Below are 20,399 nucleotides of genomic sequence, written 5' to 3'. Positions count from 1 at the left end.
TGCACGAGGAACCAAAATTAAACTAGTTGTTCAACCACCATCAAAGGGGACTCTGGAACCCACCAAAAAGGATATGCTGCTGCTACTGCTGCTAAGTCGCTTCAGTCGTGTCCAATTCTGTGCGACCCCATAGACAGAAACCCATCAGGCTCCCCCATCCCTTGGATTCTCCAGGCAAGAACACTGAAAGGGTTGCCATTTCCTTCTCCAATGCATGAAAGTGAAAAGTGAAAGAGAAGTCGCTCAGTCATGTCCGACTCTTAGCGAACCCATGGACTTCAGCCCACCAGGCTCCTCCATCCATGGGATTTTCCAGGCAAGAGTACTGGAGTGGGTTGCCGTTTCTTTCTCCAAAAAAGATATCCCACCAAAAAAGATACACCACATCCTAAGACAAAGAAGAAGCTGCACAAAGACAAAGCTGCAGCAAGATGGTAGCAGCATGATAAAAATCAAATCCCATACCTGCCAGGTGGGTGACCCACAAACTGGAGAATAATACCCACTAAGTTCTCCTACTGTTCTGAAAGTTCTGAAACCCACGTCAGGCTTCCCCTCCTGAGGATCGAACAAAGGGACTGAGAATGAGGTAGAAATTGCTAGGCAGTCAGTGTAGGACTCTGAGACCTCATTCTTATTTTCAATAAACATCTCACTCCATTAACCTAAAACTATACCTTTTGTCCCGAATTCCTGAAATGTGTCCTTGGTCTGATAAATTATCAGCACTCAGATCCAGGAAAGGTCAGTAATTAATATCTGTTCCACATACCTGAGGGAAAAACAACTGGTGATCCATTCATCTTTAGCCCTTACATCTGGTCCACTTTTAAATGGCCAGGGGGCACGATAAAGGGTGGCAACTTAATCTAAGGATCAATATAAACCATTCAGTTCAGTTGTGCAGTAGTGACTCTTTGCAACCCCATGGACTGCAGTATGCCAGGCTTCTCTGTCCATCACCAACTCCTGGACCTTGCTCAAACTCCACTGAGTTGGTAATGCCATCCAACCATCTCATTCTCTGTCATCCCCTTCTCCTATTGCCTTCAATCTTTCCCAGCATCAGGGTATTTTCTGATGAGTCAATTCTTCACATTAGGTGACCAAAGTATTGGAGCTTCAGCTTCAGCATCCATCCTTCCAATGAATATTCAGGACTGATTTCCTTTAGGATAGATTGGTTTGTTCCTCTTGCTATCCAAGGGCCATAAAGATGTTACAATAAAATGTGAACTTTAAACTGATTGGTTAGAAAGTACATATTTTAAGGACAGGAGCCAACCAAAAATGCACAGATCAATATTAGTCAGGATATAAACTGCTGTAAGGCCTGTATTTCTGGGGGACTATTTACCCCCTCTCAGTGTTTATGCTGTCTATGTAAGGAGATCAAACCTGTCAATCCTAAAGCAAATCAGTCATGAATATTCATTGGACGGATGGATGCTGAAGCTGAAACTCCAACACTTTGGCCACCTGATGTGAAGAACTGATTCCTTCGAAAAGACCCTAATGCTGGGAAAGATTGAGGGCAGGAGGAGAAGGGGATGGCAGAGGATGAGATGGTTGGAGGCATCACTGACTCAAGGGATATGAGTTTGAGCAAGCTCCAAAAGTTGGTGATGGACAGGGAAGCCAAGTGTATTGCATTCTATGAGGTTGCAAAAAGTCGGACATGACTGAATAACTCAACTGAACTGAGTGTCTGTGCTGAGAGCTTTGTACATTTTTCTCTATAATATAAATCCTACTCGCTTGCATGCAACTGTGAGTGTTTGCATGTTCTGTTCGTGAAGTTCAGCTCCAGAAATAAGAACTCGGAGTCCCATCTCAGGAATCCCCAGGGAATCTGGCCTTGAAGTTGGTCTTAGGCCAAAACACTACCAGGAAGGGAATGCGATGCCACTCATCAGCAAATAATTGGATTAAAGTTGTACTGAATAAGACCCTGCTCATCAGGGCAAGACCCAGTTTTTCCCATTGCCAGTCCCTCCCATTAGGAAGCTTACACTTACCTAATGCTGCAATAAAAATGATGACTTAGTGTGCTATGGAGGTAAAAATGAAGGCAATTCAGAATCAAGAAGTAATTTCTAAGAGAGGTGATAGGTGAACTGATCCTTAATTTGTGAGTAAAAACTTGAGAAAGAAGGAATATGGGGAGAAAATTTCAAGAAACAGAACCAATAACAACAAGGGTGAAAGACAAGACATGGCATCATGAATTCAGGGAAAGAAAAACTCAGCATCAAAGAAACCTAAATAAAGAGGCAGATGGGGGTTAGGGGAAGATGAATGAAACTAAAAAAACCAAAGCAAAGAGGGCCTCATTTGCCATAAGTGTTAATCATGGCTTAGTTACAAATGACAGAATACACGCTGGATGATTTAACCGGAATGAAATTATTTCATTTAATTTTATCATTAGATGATAGTGTGGGGGTGTTATCATTCCTTCTCAAAAACTTTTTTTCCCAAATCACAAATCCTGAGAAAAATTTGTAAAATATAGAAGACTTTCATAATAAATTTTCTGAATGAAGAATCCTTTAGAGGCTCAAGTATTAAACAAGTATATCTATATTATAATGATAGTGTATTTAACATAATGAGAATGTATTTGCCAAGCAAACTTGAATACATGGCAACATCAAAACAGGTGACTTGCCTTTCTTTCCTCCACATCTTGATTCCACAATCCTTTGAAGGGGAATCCCTTCTGGTGTTCTACTCTGAGGAGAAATACACACATTAAAATTTCTATTTGCTTTAATAAATTTTCTAGAGGAAATTTATAAATTGTTAAAAGGCTCAGACCTAGATCAGTCATCTCAGAGAGTTTCTGGAATCAGCTGGACTCAAGTTCTTAGAAAAGACAAAATTAGTATGCAGGATATCCTGTGGGTCAAACATAACACGCCTAACTTCAGAAGTTTTCCACCTACTTGGAACTCAGTTGGAGTGGATGGAGTCCTATGAGCTGGTATATGGAAAGTAATAGGATCTCATAACTTATTTTGTCACAGTATGAATCTGATACATCAATGGTCTCAACTTTTGCCACCAGATTTAATCTGTGAATGATGATGATGGAAGCTACAGGTAATTCAATATAGTTCATGACTATTTAATACTCCTTCTACTAAAATTAAAGAGTAGACTTGGAATAATAAAATAAATATACCTCAAATTCCACAAACATCTTTTCTTATTTGTCTATGTAAAAAATGTTTATGCTCAACATTCTATGAATTTACACATTTATCAATATAAAATGTGTCCAACCAAATGAATTTCCTAGGATGTGCCTCATTCTTGAACAAACCTATCATTCATTTTAGACTGTAAATTAGAAGTGTTTTCTTTAGATAGAGTGAAAATTTGAAGAGAAAGCCAAGGAAAATCAAGATAATGTTATCTTCTTCTGACATCTCCCAATTCTCTGCTTCCAAAGATCACTACCCTAGTTAGTAACAGAGATAAGACATAAAGATATACACTAAAACCAAGAGCTTGTATATTCTAAGATTTAGAAAAGTAATTAAGATCCTCAGGATATCAAAGAATCTGGTCTTCTAAATCACACTGATATGACCTCCCATCTAACTCAATATTTGTCCATGTTTTTACTTGAATCAGGAGACTGAATTGCAAACCACATTTTAATTTTGCAAAATATTCTTTATGATAATATTATCACGTAAGCTGAAAAAAGATTTAAGGAAATACAAAAGACATCCTGATTGATTGCATAGGGCTCACCCAAAATCCCCATTTACCCACTCCCTCTAGAGTTCCAAGTGTTCATTATCAGTAAATTCCATAGGAAAATAAAATATTCTAAATACTGAGCAAGAAAATAGCATTTAGGACTACTTCGAGATTAGTGGGAAACGACAACTGGAAAGTGGGTACAGTATTTTGGGAGATTTCTGTTTAGGTTTTTTCCCAACAAAGACAATTATTTACTTTGAAAGATTTAATGAAGTAATGCTTATAAAATAATATTGCATAAAATGTGAACATAAAAGGGCATGTAACACACTATGCCAATACTACAATGAATAGAGCATATTTTTCACAGTGTTAGAGTAATAGGTATTCTCTCTCTTCTTCTCATTTTATTTTCCTGTATCTTGCAAATTCCTTATAAAGAGCATGAAATGCTCTTTTTTGAAATGCTATATGCCATTATTGTTTTTTAATATAAAAAAGTTAAAATATAAAATAAAATATAAAAAATACAAAAAGATGTCAAGATAACCAAAACACTACATAATTCTCAAGTTTCAACACTGTCCAACATGTTTCCAATCCTATACTTCTTCCATTCACTTGCTGAAGAAACTTCTATTAAATAGATGTGTTACTGCTTCCTTCATATCCTTGTTTCTGAGACTGTAGACTAAAGGATTCATCATGGGAGTCATTGCTCCATAGAACAACAGTTCTAAGTTTGTCAGTAGCATCCATATTATCTGAATTGAGTGTCTCTTTAGACTTGGACTTCATGTACATGAAGAGAATAGTTCTGAAGAACACTATAACCAGTCAGATGAGCACAGTAGGCAGAGAAGGCTTTGCTTCTCCCCTCAGAAGTGTGGATCTTCAAAATGCTGGAAATGATTAATCAGTAAGAGATAACAATCAAGAGAAGAGGTATCAATGTGAACAAAGTCATAGCCAAAAATATGATGAATGCATTGCCTGAGATATCAGCACAAGCCAATTTCATGACATCCAAAATTTCACAGGAGAAATGATTGATGACATTATTCCTTTGAAAAAGGGGGAAACCCTGCACCCCCCAAAAGCAGATGCGGCGATTTTGAAAAATCCCAAAGGGGGGGGCCAAAAACCAGGGGGGGCCGGGGGGGCTCCCCAAGGGGGGCCCCATAGGAACCTTGCAAGAAAAACAAATATTCAGAGGGTTACGGGAAACCTGGGGGAAATGGAGACAGTGGAGTAGCAGATGTCCAGAAAGAAGAGGTTCCCCAGGAAGAAGTACATAGGGGTGTGAAGGTGGGAGTCTAAGATGCTGATGAGAATAAGGGTGCCATTTCCCAGAAGGATGACCACATGCATTATTAAGAGTAGCACAAAAAACAGTAGCTCATTCCTTGGGTAACCAGAAAGCCCCTTTAGAAAAAATTCCACCAGAATGGTTTTATTTTCCCACACCATTTTACATCTCTCTTTTACCTGGAAGAATTCAAATAGTTTTTCTTAGCAACAGTTTGTTTACTATGATAAGTCCAAGTTCATCAATGAACAAATACAGAAATTTTCCTGAACCTAATGAAAAGAGGGAAGAAAGAAAATAAGGAAGGGGAAGAAGAGAGAAGGTATAAGGGAATAAAAAAGTAAATAATACAGGAATAATACAAGAAGAGAATTATGAGGGAGAAACTATTGTACAAATTACTCTTTGTGAACCAGCAACTGTGTGAGGTTTTCTTCCACACATTACCTCATTTAAACTTCATACTATATATCACTTTAAAGATAAGGTTTCTTATCAAATTAAAATGTGACTTTTTTAAATTTTTAAAAGTCATTTAATGATGGGGAAAGCAAAAGGGGCTCAAATTCAAGCCTGCTTGTAGCCGATAACTATCTGTAATCAAAAAGCCCTTTTTTCAATTAAATTTACCTTTCTTGGTGGTTTTCAATGGTTTTTTTAAAAAATTTAAATTTAAAATTTAAAAAAGGCAGTAAAATATAAAAAAAAATTTTTCTTTTTCAGTTATAGTTCTGTGATTTTTCTAACAAAAATTACAGTTATGTAATAACGAAAATCAAGACATAAAACTCTTCTCTCATCTTAAAACCCCCTTGTTTTAGGGGGTTAATAATCACTCATTTCATCCATTCATAAATCCTGGCAAAGATATATATATTTTTGATCCCTATAGTTTAACCTTTTGCAGAATGCCATATAAAAGGAATGACATGAGTCATTGCTGTCCGGCTTCTTTCACTTATTATAAATCCTTTGAGGTTCATCAAAGTTGTTATAGGTGTGTAGAACTCCATTGTATTGATATTGTTTGATATTGTATTGATACAGCTTATCTATTTACCTGTTGAAGACATTTGGATTCTTTCCAGTTTGGGGTTAAAAAACTATGAAATAGGCTGTTATAGACCTTTATGCTCAGATTTGTCTGTGAAAACAAGTTGCCATTTTTTAGGGTGAAAATCAAGGGATAGCATACTAGATGATATATGACATGAATATTTAATTTTATAAGACACTGTCAAACAGCTATCTAGTGTTTTGGGCAAAACATTTAACTCCCTTTTTAAAAAGGGCTACGTTAAACCCCCAAATGGAAGGGGACACACAAAAGACTGTGCCCAAAAAGGGACACATCTTCAACAGGTCAAATTCTTTAAACAGATCTCACTTAAGTGTTTCCCCCGGGGAGAATCCCCCTGCCATCCCCCAGACAGCGAAACGACAACCCCTGCACCCAAATCCCTGGCCTCATAAAGCTCGGGGCCATTCCTTTTAAAGTTTCCTCAGAAATAGCACCTCTCTCCCTCAACACACACAGACACACACAGACACATTTCCAGTAATATTGTTCATGGTCACAGAATCCACTGAAACTGCTCTAATTCATTTACCAAACACACAGGCACTTAACATACAGACCATTTCTCCTTACTCAAGTAATTGGTGCATCGAGTCTTTAATTAACACTTTTGGAAAAATGCAAACAGCTACTGATCACTTCTATGTGCTTGCTGTTGTATAGTTGCTAAGCAGTGCCTGACTCTTTTCGACCCCACGAACTGCCTCACACCAGGCCTGCCTGTCATTTACTATCTCAAAAGTTTGCTCAGATTCATTTCCAATTATTTGGTGATGCCATCCAATCATCCATCCTCTCTGACCCCTTTTCTCCTCCTGCCCTCAATATTTCCCACTATCAGAGTCTTTTCCAATGAGCTGGCTCTTTGCATTAGGTGGTCAAAGTACTGGAGCTTCAGCATCAATATCAGTCCTTCCAATGAATATTCACGGTTGACTTCCTTTAGGGTTTGATCTCCTTGCAGTCTAAGGAGCTCTCAAGAGTCTTCTCCAGCACCACAATTTGAAGTCATCAGTTCAACACTCAACCTTCTTTATCGTCCAACTCTGACATCTGGACATGACTACTGGAAAAATCACAGCTTTGACTATATGGATTTTTGTTGACCAAGTGATTTTAATACACTGTCTAGTTTGTCATAGCTTTCCTTTCCAGGAGAAAGCATTTTTTAAATTTCATGGCTGCAGTTTTGGAGCTCAAGAATATAAAATCTATAACAGCTTCCACTTTTTACCCTTCTATTTGCCATGAAGTGATGAGACCAGATGCCATGAGCTTCATTTTTTGAATGTTGAGTTTTAAGCCTTTTTTTCCCCTTTCTTTGCCCCTTTAAAAGAGGCTTCTTTAGTTTTTCTTCATTTTTGCCTGGGATTGGTATCATTTTAAATATTTTGAGGTTAAATGAGTTTCCTCCTGGAAATTTTTAAATTTCCCTTGTGATTCCCCCACCCCACATTTCACATGAATTCTCTGTATAACTTTTAAATAAAAAGGGTTTACAATATGGGCCCTTTTTTTTTCCCCTTTTCCCCAAATTTTTGAACAAGCCCCTTTTTGGGTTCCCCATGTCGGGTTTTTTTTTTTTTTTTCCACTTATTTTTTGTTGTTGGAGGAAATTACTTACAATATTGAAATTTTTTTTTTGCCTTTACATTGATTGAATAAACCCATGGATTTACATTTTTTTTTTAATTTTCCCCACCCCGATCTCCCCCCACCCCCCCTCTCCACCCATCCCCCCGGGGTTTTCCCCATGCACCCCCCCTGAGCACTTTTCCGCACCCAACCCTGGCTGGTGATCTTTTTTCCCCCTTGTTTGTTATTGTTTCAAGGGCTTTTCCCTCTAGGAACATCCCCCCAATCCCCTTTTCCCCAAAAAGGGCCAAAAGTCTGTTCTGTCCCATCGTGTCTCTTTTTGTTTTGATATAGGGTTAGTGTTACTATCTTTTAAAATTTTTATATGTGTTTAGTAACTGAAATTGGTCTTTATCTTTTGGGTTAAATTCACTCTGTAAAATGGGCCCCATTTACATACATCTCATTAAAACCCTTTAAAATTTTAATTTTTTTTAAGGGGCTGAATAAAAAACAAGGGATATTTTATCCCACAAGTTTCCCTTTTAAACCTTTTTGTCTGCGGGAGGGGGCATCTGGGTTGTTTCCCTTTGCCCCGGGGAAATTTAGATACATGTTTGCGATGAACTTTGGGGTTTCTTTGTCTTTTTAGATCTGGTTTCCTCAGTGTGTATCCCAGGGTGGAAATTTCGGGGTTCTTTGGCATTTCTTTTTTCCAGGTTTGAAAGGAAATCTCCCCCACTTTTTCCCCATAGGGGGCTGTACTATTTTGCATTCCCCCCCAACACTTTTAAGGGGGGTTCCCCTTTTTTTCTCCCCCCCTTCCAGCTTTATTGTTTGTAGCCCTTTTTGGATAGCAACCACCCTAAAGGGCATGAAAAGGGGTCCTCACTGGGGTTTTTGATTGCATTTCTCTGGGGAATGAGGGGGTTGTTGAGCATCTTTTCATGTTTTTGGTTAGCCATTTTAAATATCTTCTTTGGAAAAAGTGTCCCGTTTGTTTTTTGGCCCATTTTTTGATTGGGGCATTTTTTTTTCTGGAATTGAGCTGCAGGAGTTGCTTGTTTATTTTTGAGATTAATTTCCCCTTTTCTTTGTTCCTTTGTATTCTTTTTTCCATTTGAGAGCTGTCTTTTCACCTTGTTTTTATTTCCTTTTTTGTGCAAAAAACTTTTTTAAATTTAAAATTTGGTCCCATTTGTTTTTTTTTTGGGGTTTTTTCCCAATTAAACTGGGGGGTGGGTCAAAAGGATCCTGCGTTTATTTTATGTCAAAGAAGGGTTTTTTATGTTCCTCTTTTAAGGGGTTTTTTAGTTTCTGGGCTTACATTTAATTTTTTTTAATCCCTTTTTTTTTTATTTTTGTTTTAAAAGTGTTTTTAAAATGTTCCTAGTTTTTATTCTTTTTCAAGTGGTTGACCAGTTTTCCCCGCCCACTTTGTTTAAAGGGGGTTGTCTTTTTTCCCTTTATACCTTGTCCTTTTTGAAGAAAAAAGATGTCCATAAAATATGTGGATTTATCTCTGGCTTTATTTGGGGGCCCCTGAAATTTTAAAAGTCTGCTTTTTTGCCAGTACCATACTTTTCTTGATGACTGTAGCTTTGTATATAGTCTGAAGTCAGGCAGGTTTTATTCCTCCAGTTTTATTCTTTTTTTCAAGATTGGGTTTGGTGATTCGAGGGTTTTTTTTTTTTTTCCCTACCAAAACCGTGAAAAAAATTTGTTCTATTCTGTGAATTTAAAAAACTGGGACTTGGGTAGGGGGTTGCCCTCAAATCTATAATTTTCTTTCAGTAGAAGGGGTCATTTTCATTGTTTCTTGAAACCCTGAACTGGTAAAAATTTTTTCCCTTTTTTCTATTTGTGTCATCTTTGATTTTTTTTCAATGTTTTTTAGTTTTATATTTTATACAAAAATATAAAAACATTTCTTTTTTAAAATAATTTCACCATTATTATGTATATATGTATATAAATATAAAAATTTCACCCATATTTATATGTAAAATGTGTGTATATATATTATATATTTACACCTATATAAGGTTTTTTATCCTTAGCTAGATTGATTTAAATATTTTTTTTTTTTTCATTCAAAGTGAATTGGAGGGTTGTTTTTCCTTAAATTTCTCTTGTTTTCCATTGGTTAGTGTATAGGAGTGCAAGGGATTTCTGTGTATTAATTTTATATCCTACAATTTTTCTATATTCTTTGAGTAGCTCTAGTAATTTTCTGGTGGTGTCTTTAGGGTTTTCTATGTAGAGGACCATGTCATTTGCAAACAGTGAGAGCTTTACTTCTTTTCCAATGTGGATTCCTTTTATTTCTTTTTCTTCTCTGATTGCTGTGGCTAAAACTTTCCCAAAAATAAGTTTGAAATTTTTTGGGTGGTGACAGTGGGCACCCTTGTCTTGCTCCTGATTTTAGAGGAAATGCTTTCAATTTCTTGCCATTGAGGATAATGTTTGCTGTGGGTCTATTGTATATGCCTTTTATTATGTTGAGGTATGTTCTTTCTATGCCTGAATTAACGAAAGTTTATCATAAATGCTTGCTGAATTCTGTCACAGGCTTTCTCTACATCTATTGAGATAACCACATGGTTTTTATCTTTCAATTTGTTAATGTGGTGTATCACATTGATTGATTTCCAAATATTTAAGAATCCTTGCATCTCTAGGATAAAGTTCACTTGGTCAAGATACATGATGTTTTTAATATGTTGCTGGATTATGTTTGTAAAATTTTGTTGAGGATTTTTGCATCTATGTTCATCAGTGATATTGGTCTGTAAAGTTCAGTTCAGATCAGTCGCTCAGTCGTGTCCGACTCAGCAACCCCATGAACCGCAGCACGCCAGGCTACCCCGCACATCACCAATTGTCGGAGTCTACCAAACCCATGCCCACTGAGTCGGTGATGCCATCCAACCATCTCATCCTCTGTTGTCCACTTCTCCTCCTGCCCTCAATCTTTCTAAGCATCAGGGTTTTTTCAAATGAGTCAGCTTCTCACATCAGGTGACCAAAGAGTTGGAGTTTCAGCTACAACAAAGTCCTTCCAATTAACACCCAGGACTGATCTCCTGTAGGATGGACTGATTGGATCTCCTTACAGTCCAAGGGATTCTCAAGAGTATTCTCCAACACCACAATTCAAAAGAATGAATTCTTCGGTGCGTAAGCTTTCTTTATAGTAGAACTCTCACATCCAAGCATGACCACTGGAAAAACTATAGCCTTCACTAGACAGACCTTTGTTGACAAAGCAATGTCTCTGCTTTTTAATATGCTGTCTAGGTTTGTCATAACTTTCCTTCCAAGGAAAATCATCTTTTAATTTCATGGAATCAGTCACCATCTGCAGTGATTTTGGAGCCCAGAAAAATAAAGTCTGTCACTGTTTCCATTGTTTCCCCCCATATTTGCCATGAAGTGATGGGACTGGATGCCATGATCTTAGTTTCCTGAATGTTGAGCTTTAAGCCAAGTTTTTCACTCTCCTCTTTCACTTCCATCAAGAGGCTTTTTAGTTCTTCTTCATTTTCTGCCATAAGGGTGGTGTCATCTCATATCTGAGGTTATTGATATTTCTCCTGCCAATCTTGATTCCAGCTTGTGCTTCCTCTAGCCCAGCATTTCTCATGATGTACTCTGCATAGAAGTTAAATAAGCAGGGTGACAATATATAGCCTTGATGCATTCCTCTCCCTATGTGTAACCAGTCTGTTCCATATCCAGTTCTAACTGTTGCTTCCTGACCTGCATACAGGATTCCCAAGAGGCAGGTCAGGTGGTCTGCTATGCCCAGCTCTTTCAGAATTTCCCACAGTTTATTGCTATCCACACAGTCAAAGGCTTTGGCGTAGTCAATAAAGCAGAAATAAATGCTCTTCTGGAAGTATTTTGCTTTTTCCATGATCCAGTGGATATTGGCAATTTGATCTCTGGTTCCTCTGCCTTTTCTGAAACAAGCTTTCTTCAATTTAAGTTTGAATTTGGCAATAAAGTGTTCGTGATCTGAGCCACAGTCAGCTCCTGGTCTTATTTTTGCTGATTGTATAGAGCTTTTCCATTTTTGGCCACAAAGAATATAATCAATCTGATTTTGGTATTGACCATCTGGTTATGTCCATGTGCAGAGTCTTCTCTTATGTTGTTGGAAGAGGGTATTTTCTATGACCAGCGCATTCTCTTGGCAGAACTCTATTAGCCTTTGCCTTGCTTCATTCTGTACTCCAAGGCCAAATTTGCCTGTTACTCCAGGTATTTCTTGACTTCCTACTTTTGCATTCTAGTCCCCTATAATGAAAAGGACATCCTTTGGGGGGTGAATTCTAAAAAGTTTTGTAGGTCTTAGAACCATTCAACTTCAGCTTCTTCAGCATTACTCATTGGGTCATAGACTTGGATTACTGTGATAGTGAATGGTTTTCCTTGGAAACGATCAGAGACCATTCTGCCATTTTTGGGGGGGGGGTCCAACCCTTCGGGGCCCCCCACTTAGAGGACTTCCTTGCCTGGGGTCCTTCTTTGTTTTTTGACATGTCAGGCACACAGAGGAACCCCCTGCCTGGGGTCCTACACTGTAGATCAGTGCATCAGTCACTTAAAAGAGCACCCTGGATGGGGTTTTATTCCCCATTTCCCTTTTTGGTGCCCAGTCAATTTTTTCCTCTTTGCCCTTTAAATTTTTTCCCCTTTCTCAGACAATTGCCCCGGGTGGGGGAGGGAACCGCTCATTTTCCTCCCACTGAAGGCAGGTTCGATCCTAATAACACTCCCATTTCCCCCCCTAGTTCCTTCATCCTACCGAGTTTTGTGTGGGCCTATCCCTTTTTTTTTGCTGGGGTTGGTATTTTTGTCGGCCCCCCCCCCCCCCCCCCCTTAACCCCCCGTGTTTCACATTCACTTCTGTGTCTAAAGGTGTATTCCTGATGTATCTGTGGAGAGAGATGTATTCCATGTCCACCTATTCCTCCACCATCGTGTTCCTGTTGTTAATTTTTATCTCCTATGTTTTCTTCCTCTCTTCCACCCTGATAATTAAATCTGCAGAAGGGAGATAAAAGACCTTTTCTATCTGTTCAGGCCACCTAACTGTGGTCATTTTATTATATTTTTCAGCTCTTTTCATGTACATGAAACCCAAGTCAAAGGACATAAAGACCTCTGATGAGATCATTGGGCTGTCTTATGGAGTGGTAACCCCAATGTTGAACCCCATCATCCACATCCGGAAATAAGGATGTGAAAGAAGCTGTGCATAAAATCTTGAGTAGACACTTGACTTACACTCATGGAAAATATGAAAGAGTTTAAGAATTGTTTGGGGAAAAGATATACTTTGGTATTCAGAGATGAACCTGCAGAACTTAGTAAAATAAGAATACTGTTAATATAAAGCTAAATGTGGAGTCCTTGTTTTGATAACAGTATACATCCTTGCCTTCAGAGGACCATTAAACTCCACCTTCTTTGAAATTAGTGGTTGGGGCATAGATTTGGATTACTGTGATACTGAAAGATTTGCCTTAGAAACGAACAGAAATTATTGTCATTTTTGGTACTGCACCCAGCTACTGCGTTTCAGGCATCCAATCCCATCAATTCATGGCAAATAGATGGGGTAACAATGGAAACAGTGAGAGACTTTATTTTCTTGGACTCCAAAATCACTGCAGATTGTGACTGATTCCATGAAATTAAAAGAAGCTTGCTCCTTGGAAGAAAAGCTATGACCATCCTAGACATCACATTAAAATGCAGAGACAGTACTTTGCCAACAAAGGTCCATCTAGTCAAAGCTATGGTTTTTCCAGTAGTCATGTATGGATGTGAGAGTTGATCCATAAAGAAAGCTGAGTGCTGAAGAATTGATGCTTTTGAACTGTGGTGTTGGAGAAGACTCTTGAGAGTCCCCTGGACTGTAAGGAGATCAAATCAGTCCATCCTAAAGGAAATCAGTCCTGAATGTTCATTGGAAGGACTGGTGCCGAAGGTGAAGCTCTAATACTATGGCCACCTGATGGGAAGAACTGACTCCTTGGAAAACACCCTGATGCTGGGAAAGATTGAAGGCAGGAGGAGAAGGGAACGACAGAGAATGAGATGGTTGGACGGCATCACCGAATCGATGGACGTAAGTTTGACCAAATTCTGGGAATTGGTGATGGACAGGGAAGTCTAGCATGCAGCATTTCATGGGGTCACAAAGAGTGGGACACAACTGAGCAACTGAACTGACTGATATATCCTTGTAAACCTTTCCATATAATATCTTTTCAGCAGTCTTTCTAGTTATAGGCATCAATAGCTCTTGGTTCCACACAGGCCATGATAGAATGATGAATATCATTCTCTCTGTTTGTCTCTCTCTCTCTCTCTGTGTGTTGGAGGAGGGACTCAGTTGTGTCCAACTCTATGAACTGTAGCCCACCAGGTTTCACTGCCTATGGAATTTAACAGGCAAGAATACTGGATTGGGTTGCCATTTCCTACTCCAGGGGATCTTCCCGGCCCAGGGATCAAACCCACATCTCTTGCATCTCCTGCATTGGCAGCTGGATTCTTTACCACTATGACACCCGGGAAACCTACCTCTCTCTGTATCTCACTCTATATTTCACTCTCTCTAACACTCTCTCTCTGTCCCTTCTCTCTGTCCCCTTCCCACCTCCTTCTTCCTTTTCACACCCTTCTCTTTCTTCTCTCTCTTCCTTATCATCTTTCTTAGTTCCTTGAAGTATTTGCTCTTTTTGTCTGTCCAGCATCCCCTCATCTTGTCAAAGAATGCGTCTTTTCATGTTAAGGAATCAACTGACTCCCAATCTCAGTGTATATTTTGCTGGGTAGGCCAGACCACACTATCTGGATTGAATGATAATCATGAAACACAGTTTGGGTCAATGAAAAATGAACATCCTCCCTAGCCACCGTGATTTATCCAGGGTAGCATGTGACCAAAGTCATGCTAATCAGTCTTCATTGCTGAATGTTGTCTGAGTATCAGAAAAGAGTCACTCTTTTCTCAAGGTAAGCCTGTATTTTCTCCTATGCATTTTTGTCAGTGTGTGAGAGTCAGACTGAGAATCAAATCACCCAAGAGGAAAGTAAGCTGAGGGAAGGAAATGGACTGTGCTTGATGGCATCATTAACTCCTGGAAAGTTGGGTCTACAATTTACACATGTAGACTACTCAGTTGCTTATTCTAATATACTTCCTTTAATAAATAGTTTGAATAGATTTTTAAATTGCTTAAAATCATGTGTATTCTGATTAATACATCCTTTTACCTTACCTCATCCACTCTCTCCCTCACTAGTCCCCAGCTCTAATTGTCCCTAATTTTTCTCTAATACGATCTGCATGAGCTCCTCCCTCCTTCTGTTATTTTTGATTCTCTGTTTCCATCTCTTTCTCAGTCTTGCTCTCTCATTCCTTCTTTGCCACAGAAATTTTTCATTTTTAAGACTCACTGGGAGTCCCAATTTCTCTAGCGTTCAGAAGTCACCTCTGTTTTTAGTTACCAAATTTCAATAATATAATCTTTATATTGCATAAATGCACACACTTTGCTACTGCTTGATTATTTTTCCCCAGAATGTGCTATTGTACTTCTCTAACATTTTCTATGATAATCTTATAACTATTTCTCCATTGTATTTAAGCTCTCCACAGTCCATTTTGCCCCCAAAGAGTGAATAAAACACATACATGTTCAAGAAGCTTTCATGTTTAATAAACAACTGAACTTGAGAACAAAAGGAAGTGATGCATTTTTTTTAAAAAAAAGAATTTAATATAGAATTAACTGCTTCTCATATCTTCTAGATGGTTCTGGATACTTTTGTTATAACCATCTTTGTCATAGACATTTTTGCCACAGGCATTTTTGCTGCAAGGCCAATTGGCCATAAGGCAGTTTTGCCATAAAAGGTAAAAGAACAAAAACAGTGGAACATCAAAAAAGTACACAAACATACCACATAAAGATGAATGACAAAGTTTAAAGGACTTTATTGGAAGTATTTTGCAATATTTTAATACATTTAAAATGTGTGCATAGTCACGGCAATACTATGGAAATAAAATATTTTATTTTGTGACTTGTACCTGAGTATTTGTCTTCTGAATCATTCACTCATAGTATTTTATGCACTTTTTTGCCTGATATATTTCCTTGTTCAGCATTGCATTTTCTCTCCCCCCTCCCCTTTTTTAACTTCATTGATGGAGGTATCAGTTTCCAAATACTAGTATTCATATTTGTAACTGTACTTTGTATTGTTTTGTGAAAACCTCTACACTGCTGGGTTTGTTTTTTTTTTTAACATTTTCACAGCTGTTGACAGATGTTCCAAAGTTCTATGGGAAATATGGGTTCAAACCGCTGTCATTGAGACCCTCAGCCTCTTTCTATCTAGTGTAACATTTTTCAAACTAAGAAACCAATTCTTGACGCAAAAGCAAATTATCATCATTTGTCAGCTCAATAAAGCCCTGAATAATATCACTAACTAGAAAAAATGTTAATCCATTACAACTAATTGAAATAAAACTTTCAAATAAAAAAGTGGGAATAAGTCACTTTGACTTTCATAGTAACACTGCCTTATGGCCAACTAGTTAGGCAGCAAATTATATTTGGGTTGAAATTCTTTTAGCAGAGATATCTATGGCATAAGTGCTTATAGTGGAAGTAACAGACATGCGACTAGACATTCTTCCTCAAAGTAGAATCTTTAAACCATTTTTCTCTTTAATTCCTTGTTCTGAGATCTGTTCACTTCCTTTTTCTACAAGCATTAGGCTTAACAAAAAAATCGAGGTATATGACTTGGCAGCAGTAGTATTATGACTAAAAGCACTTCTTATTGTTCAGTTCAATGCAGTCACTCAGTCGTGTCCAACTCTTTGTGACCCCATGGACTGCAGCACGCCAGTCTTCCAAGTCCATCACGAACTTCAGAGCTTGCTCAACCTCATGTCCATCGAGTCGGTGATGCCATCCAACCATCTCATCCTCTGTCGTCCCCTTCTCCTCCCGCTTTCAATCTTTCCCAGCATCAGGGTCTTTTCCAATGAGTCAGTTCTTCCCATCAGGTGGCCAAAGTATTGGAGTTTCAGCTTCAGCACCAGTCCTTCCAATGAATATTCAGGACTGATTTCCTTCAGGATTCACTTGTTTCATCTCCTTGCAGTCCAAGGGACTCAAAGAGTCTTCTCCAACACCATAGTTCAAAAGCATCAATTCTGTGGCACTCAGCTTGCTTTATAGTCCAAATCTCACATCTATAGATGGCTACTAGAAAAACCATAGCTTTGACTAGACAGACCTTTGTCACCAAAGTAATGTTTCTGCTTTTTAATATGCTGTCTAGGTTGGTTATACATTTTCATCCAAGGAGCAAGCATCTCTTAATTTCATGTCACCATCTACAGTGATTTTGGAGCCCCCCAAAATAAAGTCTGTCACTGTTTCCATTGCTTCCCCATCTATTTGCCATGAAGTGATGGGACTGGATGCCATGATCTTCGTTTCTTGAATGTTGAGTTTTAAGCCAGCTTCTTCACTCTCTTCTTTCACTTTGATCAAGAGGCTCTTTAGTTTCTCTTCACTTTCTGCCTTAAGGGTGGTATCATCTGCATATCTGAGCTTATTGATATTTCTCCCGGCAATCTTGATTCCAGCTTGTGCTTCATTCAGCACAATAAGGACCACTTCTTATTGTGGTCCTTCCCCAAAGAAAGAATGAGTCTACCCTCAAAACAGATGACAGTTTCTACTTTTATCACTACAGAAAAGAAATTCAGGCAATTTTTCAAAATTATGAGACCTCAATATCACACCAGAGATTTAGAAATACTGGAGAGCGGAACCTTATCACACATACACATCATTAACTTCAAGAATAACAAGCATGAAATAATAAAAATATATCTACATCATCTCACCTATCCAAAGATATGAAGAATTTCAAGGTAAAAGATCTCTTCAGGCAAACTTCTAAGACATATTATCAACCAAATCATGTTATTTTCCCATTATCACCAAAAGACCTTGGCTCAAATTATTTGTATGATTTCACATGTAGTTCCTTGATACCAATATCATATGCAATTTATCCTATCTTCCTCAAAGTAAAGGTATTTTTAACCTACCATATAATGTTCAAAGGCAGTCAGCACAATAATCAGATCTCACAGAATTAAAAGCGTCTATCTCTACATTTTATGCTTAAATATCCTCTCAAAGATACATAATGGGCTTTTATCCATCCTTTCTTATGCACTTCGAGTTATGGGGAGTTCATCAGCTCCACAGGGAATCTAGTTGTTAACCGTTGGAAACACTTTTTTATCTGAAGCCAAAATACGTTCTTCTGTAGTCTCTAATTTTCATTCTTATTGTATTCTTTGGGACAGTATAACTTGAATTGATTTTTAGAACTAGAATTAGAATTGGAGTTTATATTTTAGAGTAGGTTATTAGTTCTTAGAATTTACAGAAATAGTTCAGTTATTTCAACAGATCTATGAGTGCCTTCCAAATAATAGCAATCATGAACGTTAGTGTCTGAGATGGGGTTTGAACACAGATGTGTTTTATCCTAAAGGCCATATAATACCATTTGTTCTCTGCTACTGTCCTGATCTTAGCTCTTACAACCTTTTAGCTTGGGTGGTACAAAAACATTCTAAGTGGTTTCACAGTCTCTACATTTTTCCTAATTCTAATCAGTGTATCTACTTTCTAATTAATGGGTCTTCAAATATGCCAGCATATTTGGAAATCTCATCAGTGGTTACAAGCCAGGAAAAGGTCAGTTTTCATTCCAATCCCAAATAAGGGCAATGCCAAACAATGTTCAAACTATCACACAATCATCCTCATTTCATTTGTTAACAAGGTAATGCTCAAAATCCTTCAAGCTAGGCTTCACTGTAATACATGGACTGAAAACTTCTAGATGTACAAGCTGAATTGAGAAAAAACAGAGGAACCAGAGATCAAACTGCCAACATTTTTTTTTTTTTTTTGCATCATAAACTAAGAAAGGGAGTTCCAGAAAAACATCTACCTCCACTTCATTGACTACACTGAAGCCTTTCACTGCATAGTTCACACCAAACTATGGAAAATTCTTAAAGATATGGGAGTAAAAGACCACCTTACCTGTCTCCCGAGAAACCTGTATATGAGTCAAGAAGCAACAGTTAGAACTTAGACATGAAACAATTGACTGGTTCAAAATTGGGAAAGAAGTACAACAAGACTGTATATTGTCATCCTGCTTATTTAACTTACACGCAGAGTAAATCATGTGAAATGCCAGGCTGGATGAATCATAAGCTGGAATCAAGATTGGTGGGAGAAATATCAATAAACTGAGATATGCAGAAGATACCACTCTAATGGCAGAAAAGAAAAAGGTTCTAAAGAGCCTCTTGATGAAGGCGAAGGAGGAGAGTGAAAAATCTGGCTTAAAACTCAACATTCAAAAAATGAAGAAAATGGCATCCGGTCCCATTACTTCATGGCAAATAGATGGGGAAAATATGGAAACAATTAAATACTCTTGGCAGGGGGGTTCCAAAATCACTGTAGATGGTAACAGCAGCAATGAAACTGAAAGACTATTGCTCCTTGGAAGAAAAGCTATGACAAACCTACACAGCATATTAAAAAGCAGAGACATCACTTTGCTGACAAAGGTCCATCTAGTCAAAGCTATTGTTTTTCCAGTAGTCATGTATGGATTTGAGAGTTGGAAGAAAAGAAAGCTGAGTCCCGAAGAACTGATGCTTTTGAGCTGTGGTGTTTGAGAAGACACTTAAGAGTCCCTCGGACTGCAAGTAGATAAATCAGTCAATCCTAAAGGAAATCAGTCTTGAATATTCATTGGAAGGACTGATGCCAAAGCTGAAGCTCCAATGCTTTGGCCACTTTCTGTAAAGAGTTGACTGACTCTTTCTTTCATCAGGGAAAGAACCTGATGCTTGGAAAGATTGAAGGCAGGAGGAGAAGTGGGTAATATGATGAGATGGTTGGATGCCATCACTGACTCAATGGACATGAGTTTGAACAAACTCTGGGAGATGGTGAAGGACAGGAAAGGCTGGCATGCTGTAGTCCATGGGGTCAAAAAGAGTTAGACACAGCTGAACAACTGGACAGCAATTCAAAAATTACTTTGGACTTCCATCTAAAATGAAAACATATTGACCTGACAGTATCTCTCCACAAAATGGTCACCACCTGAAATTCCAGTATTATCTCATATGGCAAATTTATCCTTTCTCATTTTTCAACAAATCACCCATAAACTGATGAATCCAAATCTATAGTCACATCCCAGATTTCTCTTCTGTGTGTTTTACAGCAGTATCTTATTGAAATCAAATAAGTAAAACACATGTCTTTTACTTATCATGTTAATTTATATCATATTGTCTCCGTCCTATTTTTCCATGTTCCCTCTTCAGGAGTTTTTCCTAGATACTGAAATAATTTCCAAAATTCTTAAAATGAGAACATGACATTAAGCCAGTAAGATGGCATAACAAGAAGCACCCAGCCCTAGTTCTGCAAGACAATCACAGATTTGACAATTGTCTATAGATAAAAGTGCCTTTGTGGGAGCTACAGGATCTAATTGTAACAGTACTACACACCACTGGAGACAAAGACTAAGGAACAAAGTTTGAGAAAGTAG

General features: G+C 38.1%; 1 long non-coding RNA gene and 1 pseudogene across 1 annotated transcript in view; both read right to left on the bottom strand.

The window, feature by feature from the left end:
• Positions 1 to 2,671: 2,671 nt before the first annotated feature.
• Positions 2,672 to 20,399, bottom strand: part of LOC139032413 (uncharacterized) — a 123,744-nt gene continuing 106,016 nt past the window's right edge. Inside the window, exon 3 of the long non-coding RNA XR_011484953.1 lies at positions 2,672 to 2,735. This is a non-coding gene — a long non-coding RNA (uncharacterized lncRNA). The remainder of the gene's footprint in view (positions 2,736 to 20,399) is intronic.
• Positions 4,271 to 5,455, bottom strand: LOC110123194 (olfactory receptor 13C9-like; annotated as a pseudogene).

The sequence above is a fragment of the Odocoileus virginianus genome, chromosome 31 (assembly GCF_023699985.2).
Source record: "Odocoileus virginianus isolate 20LAN1187 ecotype Illinois chromosome 31, Ovbor_1.2, whole genome shotgun sequence".
Lineage (NCBI taxonomy): Eukaryota > Metazoa > Chordata > Mammalia > Artiodactyla > Cervidae > Odocoileus > Odocoileus virginianus.
The sequence above is the reverse complement of the archived record's forward strand: the minus strand, read 5'-3'. Positions and strand labels throughout refer to the sequence as shown.